The sequence below is a fragment of the Osmia bicornis genome, chromosome 9 (genome assembly GCF_907164935.1).
Source record: "Osmia bicornis bicornis chromosome 9, iOsmBic2.1, whole genome shotgun sequence".
In the NCBI taxonomy this organism is placed as follows: domain Eukaryota; kingdom Metazoa; phylum Arthropoda; class Insecta; order Hymenoptera; family Megachilidae; genus Osmia; species Osmia bicornis.
The window spans coordinates 5,359,390-5,374,285 of NC_060224.1; the positions used below are offsets into that span (position 1 = coordinate 5,359,390).

A 14,896-nucleotide genomic window follows, 5' to 3' on the forward strand; every position below is an offset into this window, starting at 1 on the left:
GAATTTCTGTTTAGACTGTATTTTAATAATAATTATTGAATTTTTGATTAATTTTCGGGTAGTAAACAGTGTTAATAAATATAAAATAGGAAGCCGGAAAAGTAAACACTAAGGGCAGATTGCATATAGGGAATAGCAAAGAGAAAAGTACACAGTAGAGAGTAAATAACAAATAACAAATAGGTACAAGTAAATAAATTGTTTTGCAATCTGATCTGCTGTAATTGAAATATTCTATCTATGTAACATTTTCTCAAAATATTTTTATAAGTATATTATATTTTCCATTTATTTAAATTAAATTATTTGAGATATAATAACTTAATTAAAGTGGAAACATGTTATTTATATACCAATTAGTGGATGGCCTTTCATTAACATGTTTAATATTGGTTTAGTTTTAACATAATGAGAATAGCAATTATAACTTTGTTGGTACAATAATTTCTCAAACGTGCATAATTTCATTTCATTTATGATTATATATATTGTGACAAATAAGATAAATTATAAAATTTTGTGAAAATATTTCATTTTAAATAAACTTCAAAATGTGAGAAATTCAATTTCTCTAAATATTTAAATATTCAATAAAATCCTTTTTGTATTTTACTTCATTTTATTTTCAATGCATAGCTTTGAAACTCTTCAATTTTTAAATTACTGATGATTTTGGGTCACAGTATGTACCCAATACAATAGACTGTTAAAGCTGACAGGATAACAGCATCGATATCACATTTCCGGCGGGAGGGTATGATTTACACTGTCCTGGGTTACTCGTTTATCCTCGTTTGTAATGCTTATATTCAACACTCGAAACGAAGTAACAATGACCGCCTTTTGACATACAGAAAATCTATAAGTTACACGTGATACTATATTTTAGAATTTATGTGAATTAAAATGAATTTTTATTGAAACATCAATTGTGTGACTACTTCTAACATAATCCACAATAATGTTTCCTTTTTTCTAACAATCTTTTCCTTTTGTTTGTTTCAGGTAAGTCCTGTTCCCAAATAATCATCCTTAACATTTTGAATGCAACATTGAATTCATCGAAATTCTGCAAGTAGTAATTTTGATTTTTTATAGTAAATATTCTCTCAATTATTTTAAAGTCTTATCGCAATAAATAAATTGCATCGTTCGATTTAAATTAAAATAATCTATTTAGTATTAGAAGTAATATTTCACTCGGTGACGTAGTATTTAAAGTGTTAAGTCGTTTCATTTTTCCACGAAAGAAAAAAATCAGCAACAGACATCGGGTTAGGACCATTAAAATTGGTTCGTACCACACCCAACATCGTTTACACGTAAAAGGTATCGCCACGGCTCGTACGACACGTTATAAATTACCCGTGATTTTTATTAACGACGTCTCGAGTTACATTTATTTACATAACCACGGCCAGGACGTTCGTTCTCGTGCATTAACGAACGACCCTGCGCCAGGTAACCAGCCGTCGTATTATCAGAGGGACAGGAGAAACGACACGAGCCCTATGCTTAAGAACACGTAAAGAAGCATCCTTGTCATATTGGATTACATTGATGTGCTAATCCGGCTCGAGGAACAGGAAACGCTTATCATCCTGCAGGTATACCAGGGCTACGATTACATCGGGGCTAATCGACCGGGCCTTTATAAAAATTCTCACTTTTTCACTTCGAATGAGTCTCATTTATCGGGACTGGGACTAGTACGCCCACTTGAAAACTAGATCGTTTTAAATTAGTATCACCTGGCTGTGAAAATATTCATGATAGACGTGATTTGCAGTTTACGATAAATGTTATCATTAACGGCCAATCGTTCATTTTATTCGACCGAAAGGGTACCGATAAAATTAAAGGGTAAAAGTATTTTATTTTCCATTTCATAGATCGTTATCTTATTAAATGAATATTCCATAGGTTAATGATCAATTAACCGGAATACTTCTACCAATTTTCCTCCAAGATCGTCTTTTCCAATTTAAATATAGAGCAATTTTATAGAAATAGAGAAAGCAGGTGGAACAGCCGAGTTTCATGCTATTTTCCTATTCGAAATGGCTCGTCGTTGCAATAAAGTTTCCTCGTCCCTTGCTGCCCGTAATTATATCCATGGATTCATAACTGAGCCGGAGGATTGCTGTTTAAGAATTTCGCGGGAACACGATCCTGCCGGGGCGGTTTGTATTTCTGGAACACTCTATTTGCGCGTATTTACGCCTATACCGACGGATATATTCTTCTGCAATATGCGACCGTTTGTTCGTGTATGGTTGCACATTCGCGAATACGCAGGAAACAGCAGAGGGGGATGAGCACGGTGGTGCAGGCAACGCGTTACTTACTTTGATGAGAGTCTACGATTTCCGCGAGATAAATGATCTAACGGCCATACGGTTCGTTGGTTAGATTTTCTTCTTCATTATGAGCGATGCACGTTTTGTAAATGGGGTCCGTGCGGAATTAAAAATCGCAGGTGTCAGGACGCGTAGGTTCTCCCGGGTAACGGGATCCTAAAAGGGGCGTCTGAGACTCCTCCTTGAATAAAAACGGCGGTCAGACATTGTGAATCATGCATATGAATTTGCCTCGTATTTACATGAAAAAAAGAGAATAAAATTTAGAGTGCAAGTTTTGAGATTTAGATAAAAAATTAATATGTTAATTTGCACAGTCTGGTTGATTGGAATGCTAATTGATATAACTCGAGTTTGGTTCAAACTAGAAGAAAATTGCAAAGGGAAAAATTTTTCTATAAACTTAGTTTTTCGTAAGTGCAACGATGCACCTAAGAATGCAACTCCATTATTTTCCCACATGGCATTGCATATCTTTGTTAGGTAGATAGAAAAATACGAAATTATTTTTTAATATCATTTATATTTAACTTCAAAAATTTATTCTCTTAAACCTTCATACCAGCATCGTGTCTAGTATTTAAAAATATGGCTTATTCAAGTAATTTTTTCTAATCATCATTCTTATTCATAATCTAAACAGCACTTCGTTTGTTTCAATAAAGAATGACCCACTGCGATTGAAATTGGTTGTCATTTATCCAACGACGTTACTTCTATGGGAATCATTAGAGTCGCAGACAGTAACGATTCGCACGAGTTTATCCTTTTGAAACTTTCACCAGGATTAAGAACACAAATTCGTTTCTACATCCTTTCCTCGTTTATTATTCCCCGCTCATGAATTATCGTGTCCGTTGCGTCCATTTAGTGCTTTCTAACGATTATATCCAAGAAGTTAGTTCTCCGGTGTTCACTTTTCAGTTGAACCACGAGCGGCTCGAAGGGTCAGCCATGCATTACCATAATTTAAAGCGTTGCTGACAGAAAGGCAGAGAGAAACAGAGACTTTTAGAGGCGAACTTGTTCGCGGCACTCGAAAATTCCCATGGCTCGAAATGTAATTTTTATGCCAAGAAATGTCTGGCGCCTTCGTCGCTTTTCAACGGGAACGGGCGAGAGGTGGAAAAAAATCGGGAAAACAGCGTTTGCTTGGAAACGTCGCGTTTACATAATGAAATTTGTTGCCAAGGATTTAATGAGAGGGCTCTCCAAGCCGGATGGCAGCATCTTTTTTACTCGTTGTTTGCGGTATCGCGAAACAGTGCGGTTCGCGGTTAGACGAGCGTTCAGTCCGACGAAAAGAGTCACAGACGGATTTAGTTTCCGTCTTACGATCCGTCTTTTCTTCCTCTTTTTCCCTTCTTTTGTCTCGACGTTCGCACGGGAATGGGGTTGAAGCAACGGCAAAATGCATGTTACACTGTGTGTACCGTTTCTTAAGTACAACCTTCTTGAAACTCAACCGAGCTGACTCTCACGATTCTTCCAGGATGACTTACCTCCCGGTTCAATAGACTGTATCATTTCGTCGAAAGATATTCAAATGAACGATATTCCGAGTTTTTTCAAATTTCATGTTCGCTTTCTTATTATACAATCAGCAATTTTTCAGTGAATGGAAATTGATTTATTATTTCAAAGCATATAGTGCACAGTACAATAAAAGAAATAAGAGTTTAGTAGAGCGTAGTAAATATTTTAAAACAAACACGTTTCATAGAAAGCAAAATGTATTCAATTTGCATCGCTGTCGACATGTTCATTACGGTCGACTGGATCGAAATTTTCAAATACATAATTACAGTATGGAGTATCTCTAATGGGTACACAGTATTGAACGACCTTTCAGTTATGCGAGTATAGATTGGCGTTTACCGGATGATGAAGCAAAATATTTGTATCCGCACACACGTGTACACCTTTTCATCAGAAGATGTATGGATAGTCTGTTGGTAAATTGTGAATAGCCGTCAATGTTAACCCAGTTTCGTTGCTGATTATGTCTCAGCTATCGGATTCTGATAGGGCACGACCGTTATTTAATGATAATTTAATCTTCTCCTATTGGAGACCGGCCTCTCTGTCGATACAAGCTGTTGTATTGATATTCGAAGCACGGAGAAAATCGAATCAGCAACGAACTCTTAATTTCAGTCCGACTTTATAGAACGTGCTTATCGTGTTTCCAGATTGAAATTGTTACAGGATATTGATAATGGTGGGAAACGTTGCTGAGATTAAAGTGTTTATTATACTTTAAATATTTGTACTCAGAATATTCTTCATTTTTAATTTTCTTTCAAAATAATTTAATTGCATACTTAACAGCATAATGCTAATTTTTCAATTATGAAAAATTTGGAATTTTTAACGGCCTCCGATAACATTTAACGCTTTAACCAAAGAATTTCTGTAATTTCAAAAATGCCTGCATCGAATGGTAGCAGTAGCTAAGGGAAAGGTACGAAAGCTAGCTTATACAGTTCCCTTTCCGTTCGCCGCATTAATACGTATTGTTCTCGCGGTCTTTCTACTATTATCGATGTTACTCGGGATTCGTGATAGGTAGATAGGAATGCCTGTTCCTTAAGAACTCCTTTTCCGGTCGTTATCCTCAGGCACGAGCAGCTTTTAATCCTTTCTAATCGACGATAGACGGCGAGCGCAACGCGGCTAGACAGAGATAATTACTCGGCTGTACGTAGAGCATCTGCCCGTCCTCGTGTTTCTGCACGTGCGAATGCTGTGCCACATAAGTTCTGACGGGAAACCTGGAACCGCTGGAATTTCAAGTCATAAAATTTCGCTGGATCGCTACCCTCGTGAGAAGAACGATAAACGCGCGCGAGTTTCGTCCACGACGCGCCGCATCGGCTTCTTCGGTTCTGTTTCGAATTCCGGAAGTATTGACATCGTCTATACATAGGATGTTTCATAACACGTGGAATCTATCTCAGTGGTTTGAGTTGAATCTGAGAAAAAAAGGGGGTAATTTTGTACCCCAGATGATCATTAATGTAAGTTTCAAAGGGTGGTCGAAATTAAGGTGACACGTAAAATATTTTCACACGCAATCTCTTTTAACTTACGCAGCTGTACAATTTTACGCTTTTTCACGGAATCGTTGAAAAGACGACCGCATTTTAGCTTCTCGAATCCCTAAAATCGTGAACACAGAATGAACAGCCGTTTTTTCTATGGTGGTCACAATAGAATCGAATCGAAGTGAACACACCCCGTATGGTTTCGTGGTTTCGCCACATAAAAATTGAATCACTTTCGCTTTGTGCGCCGGTCTTTTATTGATCACCGCCTTTGTGACGAAAGATTTGGTGAATTCCGAGCGCCAACCAAGGAAACGTACTGCATGAAAAGTATCAAAGTCCGAACAGGTTCTGTTCTTAAACGCGAATCTCCGAATAAGGGCAGCCGACATTGAATTCGAAGAAATAGTTGTTCATTCTCTGTGATAATTAATCATGAATTACCAAAACAGTACATGTACTTCAGTTAACATTTCAAGAGAAACTTTTTTCAATTCTTCCTTAACTTTTTCTTTTTCTTTTCAATCTTCTCAAGAGAAATCAACCCCTTCTTAATAGTTCCATGATAATTGGAACATCCTGTATTTCTCTTTAAAATATGGGAATAATTTAGATCTACCTACGTTAAGTACTTCTTTATGACATGGAATTTTGCAGGTTTTAATAATATTTCATTAGCGTAAGCCGCTTTTATGAACTGAATATTGGATTGGTTTTTCCTTTCATTTGAAATGAATGCGAAATTAATTAGCTGGATTACTTACGTGCTTGCTTTAATACTCTTTTTATGTTCAATAATTTTGTCAAAAGTTTTTTTTCTCAATTTTATTCATTTCTTAGTAGCTGTACATGATAATAATCATTTTACATTCTCGAATCACTTTTACAAATTCTCACGTTTAAAACCGAATTTTAATTAAAAATTTGTTGAAAATGCTTTTTAATCGATTTTTTTAAACGTATGAATGTACAGCGGTTTCCATTTCTGCAAATTTAAATTGACTCTGTGGCAACTAAACTGTAGTTAAAAGGGTTAGCGAAACTCTGAAACAAATATATGTTCCAGTAGAATATTTCAAAGCCTGCTCTCTTGAGGCGGTTGTATTTGAGGCTTTAAATGGTTGCAGTGCATACTCATCCTGCGATTAGTTTCAAGCTTTTCATTGGTTTATTTAACTTTTCCGAATTAAAAGTTCCTCATTAACGTATGTAGCGTTGTGGGTATTAAACATGCTCTTGTGGACAGCTTAATTAGTAGTATTTCCAACACTATAACGTGAAATACAATTTTATTTAAATCAATTTTTGAAAACATATAAAGCTAGAATTGCTTTTATCAGACCATGGAGAGAGATTCGATTTCAACCTAATTTTGTATTTTATAATATTTTCATTTTCAAAAAACACATATTTTTAACTTTGTAGTGATATTCTTCTTTAATTGTTTTGTGCAATGTTTGTAGAGCATTCAGTTTTTCCAGCATTCTTATCTTACTTTCTCAAATCATTTATATTTTTTTCCCAAGTTGCACAACAGAAGTCGACGAAGAATTTTCTATCCCTATGATTAAAAAACAGTTTCCTCAACAGTGTTTTTCATTGAACAGGTGCCAACCGTTCGAAAGAGAAAACGCTATTCTTTTTCTAATCTGGCTTTGACGAGAGAAAGTTTAGAAATCACTACCTCCGTTTTTGTGGTTTCTTCATCAAGTATTAACCTTCGGCGCATCGAACTATCAAGTATTTATCGTGTTATAAAAACTGAGGTATCACATAGGCTTCCCATCTAAAAAGTATGTTGGAATTCAACAAACACGTAGCATCATAAGAAATTTATGTTACAACGAATCCTTGTAAATATTTAAATATGTAATAAAACAAAGTAACGCGAAAATTATTTATACTCAATTTAACATGGTAGTCACGCAATGGAACGATCAATTTGCAAATTGTAATTAGTGACTGGTACATATGGTAGAAACATTTGAAATTCTACAAAATTATTAAAAATTCACGATGCAAATTTTAATGCACTCTGTCAGTTATTTATTATAGAATTTATAAATTGTAATGCCGATTTCTTGATAAACGATTAAAGAATTAACGAGATCCTGTTAAGGCGCTTTTAATTAAGGTCAATGTTAAAGATTGTTCAGATAACAAATTTTCCAGTTTCTAATTTTCAATGTATTTACCGTAATCTGTCAGAAAATCTGGCCGTGTTAATTGCTTTTTCCTATTTCAATTTCAATTTCAATTTTCACATGTAACCCACTTGCATATTTATCGTTTCACGTGAAAGTTTGACTGGTTGCACGGAGGTGCAAATTAAATGTTGGTTTATAAAAATACTTTGCCATTTTAAAGTAATGCATAGGATTCTTTATGTTAAAGGAAAAATACATTACACATATTTTATCCTTCAAAGGAATAGAAATCTTGACATATAGAGACGAGGAATGTTATAAATGTTTCGAACTCGCTTTTGTGCCTATTTCGTGAAGCATATCGAGAGGAATACCTCGGCAAACGTTGAACGTCAGACAATTTTATTTCGTTTCGATATAAAGGAAGATATACAGCCCACTGTGATCATTTCTAACATTTTCACGACATTTCTGGGATATTGCGGTGGATTTTATTTGAGAAGTTATTTTGCCATCGCATGAAATGAAAGAAAATCATTGCATTGTAATATTTTGTAATGATACAAATGATAATTTTAATTTAAAGTGTTAGATAACCTTGACCAGCTCAAAAAATTTATTTGTTTCCTTTTTTTCAATCAAAATTTTTTAATAAAGCTATACACGTTCCTACATAAATATGTGATATGTTATGGTGTAGGTACTCTCCATTCTCATATTTCTTTTTTTTTAAGAGAAATTTTAAGTTTCTTTTTATTAAATATATTTTTGTCACTTAAAAATAAATTTCTTATCTACTCCAGGTGGTCTTTAAGTTTCCAATGAAAATAAAGTTTTGTTTTGAAGAAAGCAGGTGCATTCTAAGTGCTAATAGTATTAGAACGTCAGTTCTTCCAGCATTATCAGTTTAGTAACGAAGTTTACAGTGAACAATAACGAGAACACGATAACGAGGACAGTTTTGTGCATCATGGGCAGATTACAGAATGACGTCCACACGGTGGACTACCATGATATTGTGGTCTCATTACGGTGGGTTTCATCACGGCTTAAACGCAAACCGTGAATCCAGGTCAGTCGCGCAATTCCGTGAGAATTGCAGGAGACAATACGGGCGTATGGGCTTTATTTCGTCGGCAAATTGGTCGATGCAGATGCAACGACCGCGGTTAAAACCGTCTCGTAGGAAAAGGAGTTTACAGGTAGGTTCGATTGCGAATTTCAACTTGTGCAATTGTTCTTCTTAGAGAACTGTGTACGAACAACATTCTACAATGTCGAGAGAAGCAATTTTGAAACTTTCTCTTTCTTCGATACACCTTTATCATCGATTGTAGATAGAATAGGTATGCGTATACAAAGAATAATTCTTACGTTATCGGACACTTTGAAATAGAGAAAATAAATTCTCTAATAAAACCATTCATGTCCTTTATGTTACATTACTTTTCAGATTGCATAACAAAATTTGATTTTCATTCGTTTTAAAACATATAAAATAAAAAGTCACAATTTCATATGAGAAATCAAAGACGTCATATAAGTATGCATAAGGAAATTCCAATATCTTAAAGTGGAATTTTGTATTTTATTACACATCAATCGAAGCGTATTTTATTTCTGTGTAAAAAAGTATAAGGTACTCGGGTCGAAAATTCGATAGTTCAAAAGTTATCCTAGGGAGAGCCCTCGAGTCTCTCCCAGTCCCACCCTAAGATATCTTTTGACCTAATTAATTTTCTATTGAAGTGCCCCAATTTTTGAATTATAAATCGGCCCAATTATATGAGGCACCCTGTATATACATAGTTTTTCCATACAAAATTTTATTTAAAATAAAATTAGGAAAAATTTCTTGGAATAAAATAATATTTCAAATGATATTAAAGGAAATCCCAAGAAATCCTAGATACCCCATGAACATACAAAGCCTTGAAAGAAAAATTCCCAAGGAATTCAAGAATCTTTTCACGTGGACTAGATTTCCTCTTATTTAAATTCACAATAGGAATCGTCGTTCGTTGTCCAAGTGAAAGATCGAATCGAGAGGTCTCTCGTCGGCCAGGGCGAGTATCGTGCATACGCTTAGAACTGGTTTGCTCGGTCATGCGAGCGGAGCGTGCAACGGTGTCTTTAAAGAAAATGGAAAGGTGGGTCGTGTTCGTGGATCCCTTCCATCTTCTTGTAGGCTGTGGCTCGGCTCGCGTGTACGAGACGATTCTAGCGCCCGTATGCGACACAGGTACGGGCAATCGGCAATTCCACCGTAAATGGCTGACCGTTTAGACGTATCGAAAGCGTGGAGATATCCCGTAATTAATCGTTTCGCTTCGAACTGTCCGGCGACCTTTCCGCGCCGTGACCGTTCGGACCCGCTTCCAATTATGCGCGACTGACTGACAGTCGTTCGTTTTACGCCGATTGAAACGTTCTTCGTCGTCGAGCCAAAGGTGTGCCGATTCTTCCCACGCGAATCTTCCCACCCTAACTGCTCGTTATTGATTCTGCACCCCTAACATTTTTCCAATTGCCTGAATTCTTCTTTAAATAATGTGTGATAACTTATGATATATGAATGTAAATTTTACATAAAATTTCAGATCAGTCATAAAACCAAGTAATAGGTTATTGATTTTCCACCCCCGATACTTTGCCAATTGTCAAAGTGTCTCTTACGTAACATGTGATAACACACCATGAGTTACATTTGCATAATTTTTACGATATGCACATAAATGATATGACATTTCGAATTTCATGAGAATTTATGATTAGTTGTAAAATCAAGTAATGGGTTATTGATCTTGCACTGTTAACACTTTGCCAGTTGTCAGTGTTTCTGCGCTTGATAGAGATAAATGACGTGAAATTTGAAATTTCATGAGAATTTATGATTAGCCATTATAAAATCGAGTAATGGGTTATTGATTTTGTGTCCTTTACACTTTGCCAATTGCTCGGATTTCACGTAATGTGCCTTCATTCCAATTTCTATCATTTTTGCGATACGTGAATGAGTTTTGCGAAGTTTCACGTTTCATTCAAATTTCGGATGAATCATTGCAAAATCGAACAATGAATTATCGGTTTAGCATAATGCGTAAGGATACGTCTTGTATAACTTTTGAATAAATAACTTGGAAGTTCAAGTTTAACGAGAACGATTAATAATCATGATAAAAGTAAAAGTTGGCAAAGCATCGAAGACCTCGTTGCATTACATTATCACATTCATATAGTTAGCACACATTATGAGTTTTGGAGATTCAATTTATAGCTCTTAATGATACCTAATTAAACAGAAAACTTTTGGAACTTTCTGCATTGCTTCTAAGTACAATGATACAGTAATTCATAATTATGAGAAACTGCAGAGGGAGGGGACAAAAGACGGATGACCCAGTGATCTCGTTGTTTTGTTAATAGAATATTGTTGGCATTAAGAAATATGCATCTAGGTTTTATGGTGATAGTACAATGCCTCAAGGTAACAGCTGTTGTTAAATTACAGAGTGGAATTGTAGAACGAAGTTAATTAACTCTTGAACAGCGGAGTCTGGGTCAATCGTGACCCAAACTTACAAAACGTATCGAGGATATTAACCAAAAGTTAAATGTATAATTTCTAAATAAAAGAATTTTATATTTCAAAATTTAGGAAGTGAAAATGATATGAAATACAATTTGAATTAAAATTGTATTTAATACCTTCCACATATTAAAACTGCACCAAACTTAGAATACTCTATTAGATTAAAGTCTAACAGTGAGAGATGTGTATCGGTAAAACTAAATATAGAATTCAACGAGTAACAACTTTTGAAATAGGACAGGGTATAAATATTAATTTGTCTAAATAGCTCAATAAAAATCTGTAATCACAACTCAGGTGCACGTGTTTTAACGACTTTGTGTTTATGGCATCATCAAACCCGTGCACCGATTAAACACCAGAGTAACATAAAATCCCGCAGTTTGAAGACATTTAATTGCTGCAATTTTAATGCATTCCTCAAAGCACGATACAAAATAAATAACAGATTTAGAAGCTTATGCTACAAATATGTTTCAAAAGTTAAATACACAACACATATTTTAAAATAAAAATACCTTCAACATATTAAAAATTCAATGCAACACAATGCACCAAAATTAACACTGCACGTTTAATAAAATTTTTCAGTTTTCTACTCTGTAGAAAAATCTAGTATAGGTTTAGGTTTTGAATAAAATCACAATATTTTCTGGATTATATTTTTTAATTTTCTTAGAAGATTTTTATTATTTCTTGTCAGTAATCCAGAAAGTTCGAACGTAGAGAACACCTTGCAAAGGAAGCTTCTCATTAGCTGAGCATGGCTGTGGATCGTTCGAATCCGGTTTTCATGACATAAGGTACGCACCTTGAATCGGTACTACCTATCAATGGTCGTGTACACGTACTTAAGCGACGCATACACGTACCAGGTGCACTTATTTAAACGATTGGACAGTGCACGCCCTCCATATTTGTAGTTGCAACTAGGAAGGGGTACAAGCAATCTAGAAATTGGAAAAAAAAGCGAAACTCTACTAGCTTGTGGGGATATGTTCGTCACGAACAACGAATTATCGTATTTTTGATTGAGTGCTGATTTTTATGGATGATGTTATTGTTCGAAAATTAAATTTTCAGAATATTCTGTGAATTACTTAATCTGATAAAAATATTTTTGGACGTGTGTAACATACAAAGATATTTTGTTCATTGACGTATGATAGCTAAAAATATTATTAAAAATAAAGAAGGGTAGTTTTAGGAATAAATTTGTCCAAATCAATTTCTTAATTTTTCCATATAAATAAAAATAATTGACCAATGAAGAGTAATAGTAAAAGAAACTCCGAGTTATATTTCCTACAAATGCATTAAACGGATGGTTGCATTCGAAAAATTTATTTTTCTTTTGAAACAAAAATTGTTCCTCTGTTATAAAAGCCTCTGTAAACTTTCGGCGAAGCAGAAAGCCTTTTTATTTTTATTTTTCTCTGTACCATTCTACAATTTTTTTCGCATATTTTTCCCCTGTACACGCTTCGCACGTATTGCATGCTTCCTGAATGGATGAAAAAACGATCGATGCAAAGTGTTATCAAAATGCAGCAGAAAAGTGTTGGAAAAATTCTCGAAGCCGTTTCGAATATTAACTTTGATCGCCTGTTTGTTACGCGGGAATATCGAATTTATTCGGTGTCTTTATACAGCCACAAAGCGAACCGATTTGTATTCACCTCGCTTTTCTAAACTCGTTTTTAATAATGCATTTCTCTTTAGCCTTCTAACTTTCTTCACTTCATACTTTCAGCAAAAGGAACAGTGCTGTTTGAAGTTTTATTTAAAAAAATGGCCAAGAATACTGACGTACCTTCAGAAAGGAAACCCTTTATTAATTACATAATTTTTAATTAAATCCTTCAAAGTTTCAGTATAATATATTGAAGTTTCATTAATATTCCATTAAATATTAAATTTAGAACAGAGAAAGTTAATATATCTACCTGGAATTAGGTGTGGTATAAAAATATGGTATTTTAATTAAAAAGGAAATGAAGTAGAATTTCAACTCTCTTCTATATCTTCACTATCTTTCTTCTAACTAATTAGCAGAATATTATGCACCCCTTAATTTCAGTATTTTTTTATATGTAACACGTAATTTAAATGTCATTTGAAGTGGTTTTTTGCCCTAGGCTCTCCCTAGGTTCTCCCAAGATTCTTCCAAAGGGTGAAAGGTTCCTCCCTCTACCTCTTCCTTTAACCAAGAATAAATTCTCCCCTAAACAACCCCCAAGTGTATACACTAAAAGCAACTTTTAGATATAAATAAATAAAAATTTACGCCTTTCGATCGTTAGTTGTCAATAAGGGCTGAGGTGTACGTGAGGGTACAGGTGTACGTGTTAGCAATAGACATATACCTAAGTAGTATCGCAGGCATAAGCCTCTGGTACGTCATTAGTGAAGCGAGCGAACAGATATCGAGTGTGTAACGATTGGCGGGAACCATAAATCGATCACTTAATTGCACTCCCGCCGGGAACACGGTTTTACTAGCCCGGCATCTCTCGCTCGTGCTCCTCCTTCTTCGTGGTTCGGTCGTCTGGCGACCGTTATACGCCTATCCGTGCCCAACGGGGAAAAGATCGATGCTGACCGGTGCGGTGACTTGAATGAATCGGCGAACCGGCTCGATCCTCGGCCACGAATTGGCCTGCTGAAAACGCGGAAGTCGTGACCGCGGTAGCGACTAACGACTACCAGCATAGATCTTCGCCTGAAATCTTCGGCTGTCTTACAAATTGTAATGCGCCGCTCCACTACGAACGGTGCGCTCTATCACGCCTCGCTGCTTTGCTTGCTTGATCCTTCGGACAAGATTGCTGATGATTTTTTTTTTCTGGAAGGCGAGGAAGGGATTGTGTTTGAACAGTGGACAGTCAGAGTACGACGACCTTAAAAGAAAAGCGATTAAATAAAATAATTTCAATTGTATGGAACAATTCATTTCATTGGGGATTTTATTGAAAATTTGATTCTTCTTTTTTTATTGAAATATTCAATTGCGTATCTATCGCTCTGAAGGAGATTCAGTAGCAAAACGCAGAAGCGATTCCACGCCAACGTCTCAATTCCACCCTGTTAAAAGTGTGTTCCCGCGAAAGATAGATACGTCGGGCGTATACTCGATTACCGTAAAGACTCAGTTAAAGCAATCCATCAAAAGCAACGAACGTTATCCGTGGAATTGATGCGCGCCTACGTCCAATGAATTGTTCTCGATAGCTGAACACACGATAAGCCAGAACCGCGATCGGTTAGTAGCCGTACCTATTTTCCTTGGCCCCGGAAAGATATACGAGCGGGATTAATCAATTACCATCGCGGAACGCATACATTACGTCAAACATTACGAGCTCATTGACGGCCAATACAAGGATGAATAATTGTCCGTTAAACCGTGAATGGAATGCGATCCGCGAAACGCGCCGTTATTTATACCGGTTACATTCAGCAATATTTATCGGGACGATTATCCTATTTCTTAAGCATGAAATAATTTGTCAATGTTGGACAAAACGATGCGCTATCTGGGTACCGATATACGCCCACATTCGACACATTGAATTAAAGATATTACAATTGAGTCTCTCTCCATGGTCCGCCGTCCGAGGGTAAACAAGTGTCATCCATGCCAACATTCAACTTTAAAAAAAATGAATAGTTACGATATTATTTATCAGATTGTGTGTCACTCTAATACCATCTCAACTTTCAAAAAGAGTATTTCGCGTGTCATGCTCG

The 14,896-nt window shown here is 35.6% G+C and overlaps 1 protein-coding gene across 1 annotated transcript in view; it reads left to right on the top strand.

Annotated features, from left to right (window-relative positions):
- The window catches only part of LOC114883104 (cadherin-99C), a 111,791-nt gene that overhangs the window by 30,919 nt on the left and 65,976 nt on the right, over window positions 1–14,896 (top strand). The gene's annotated exons all lie outside the window — the stretch shown is intronic.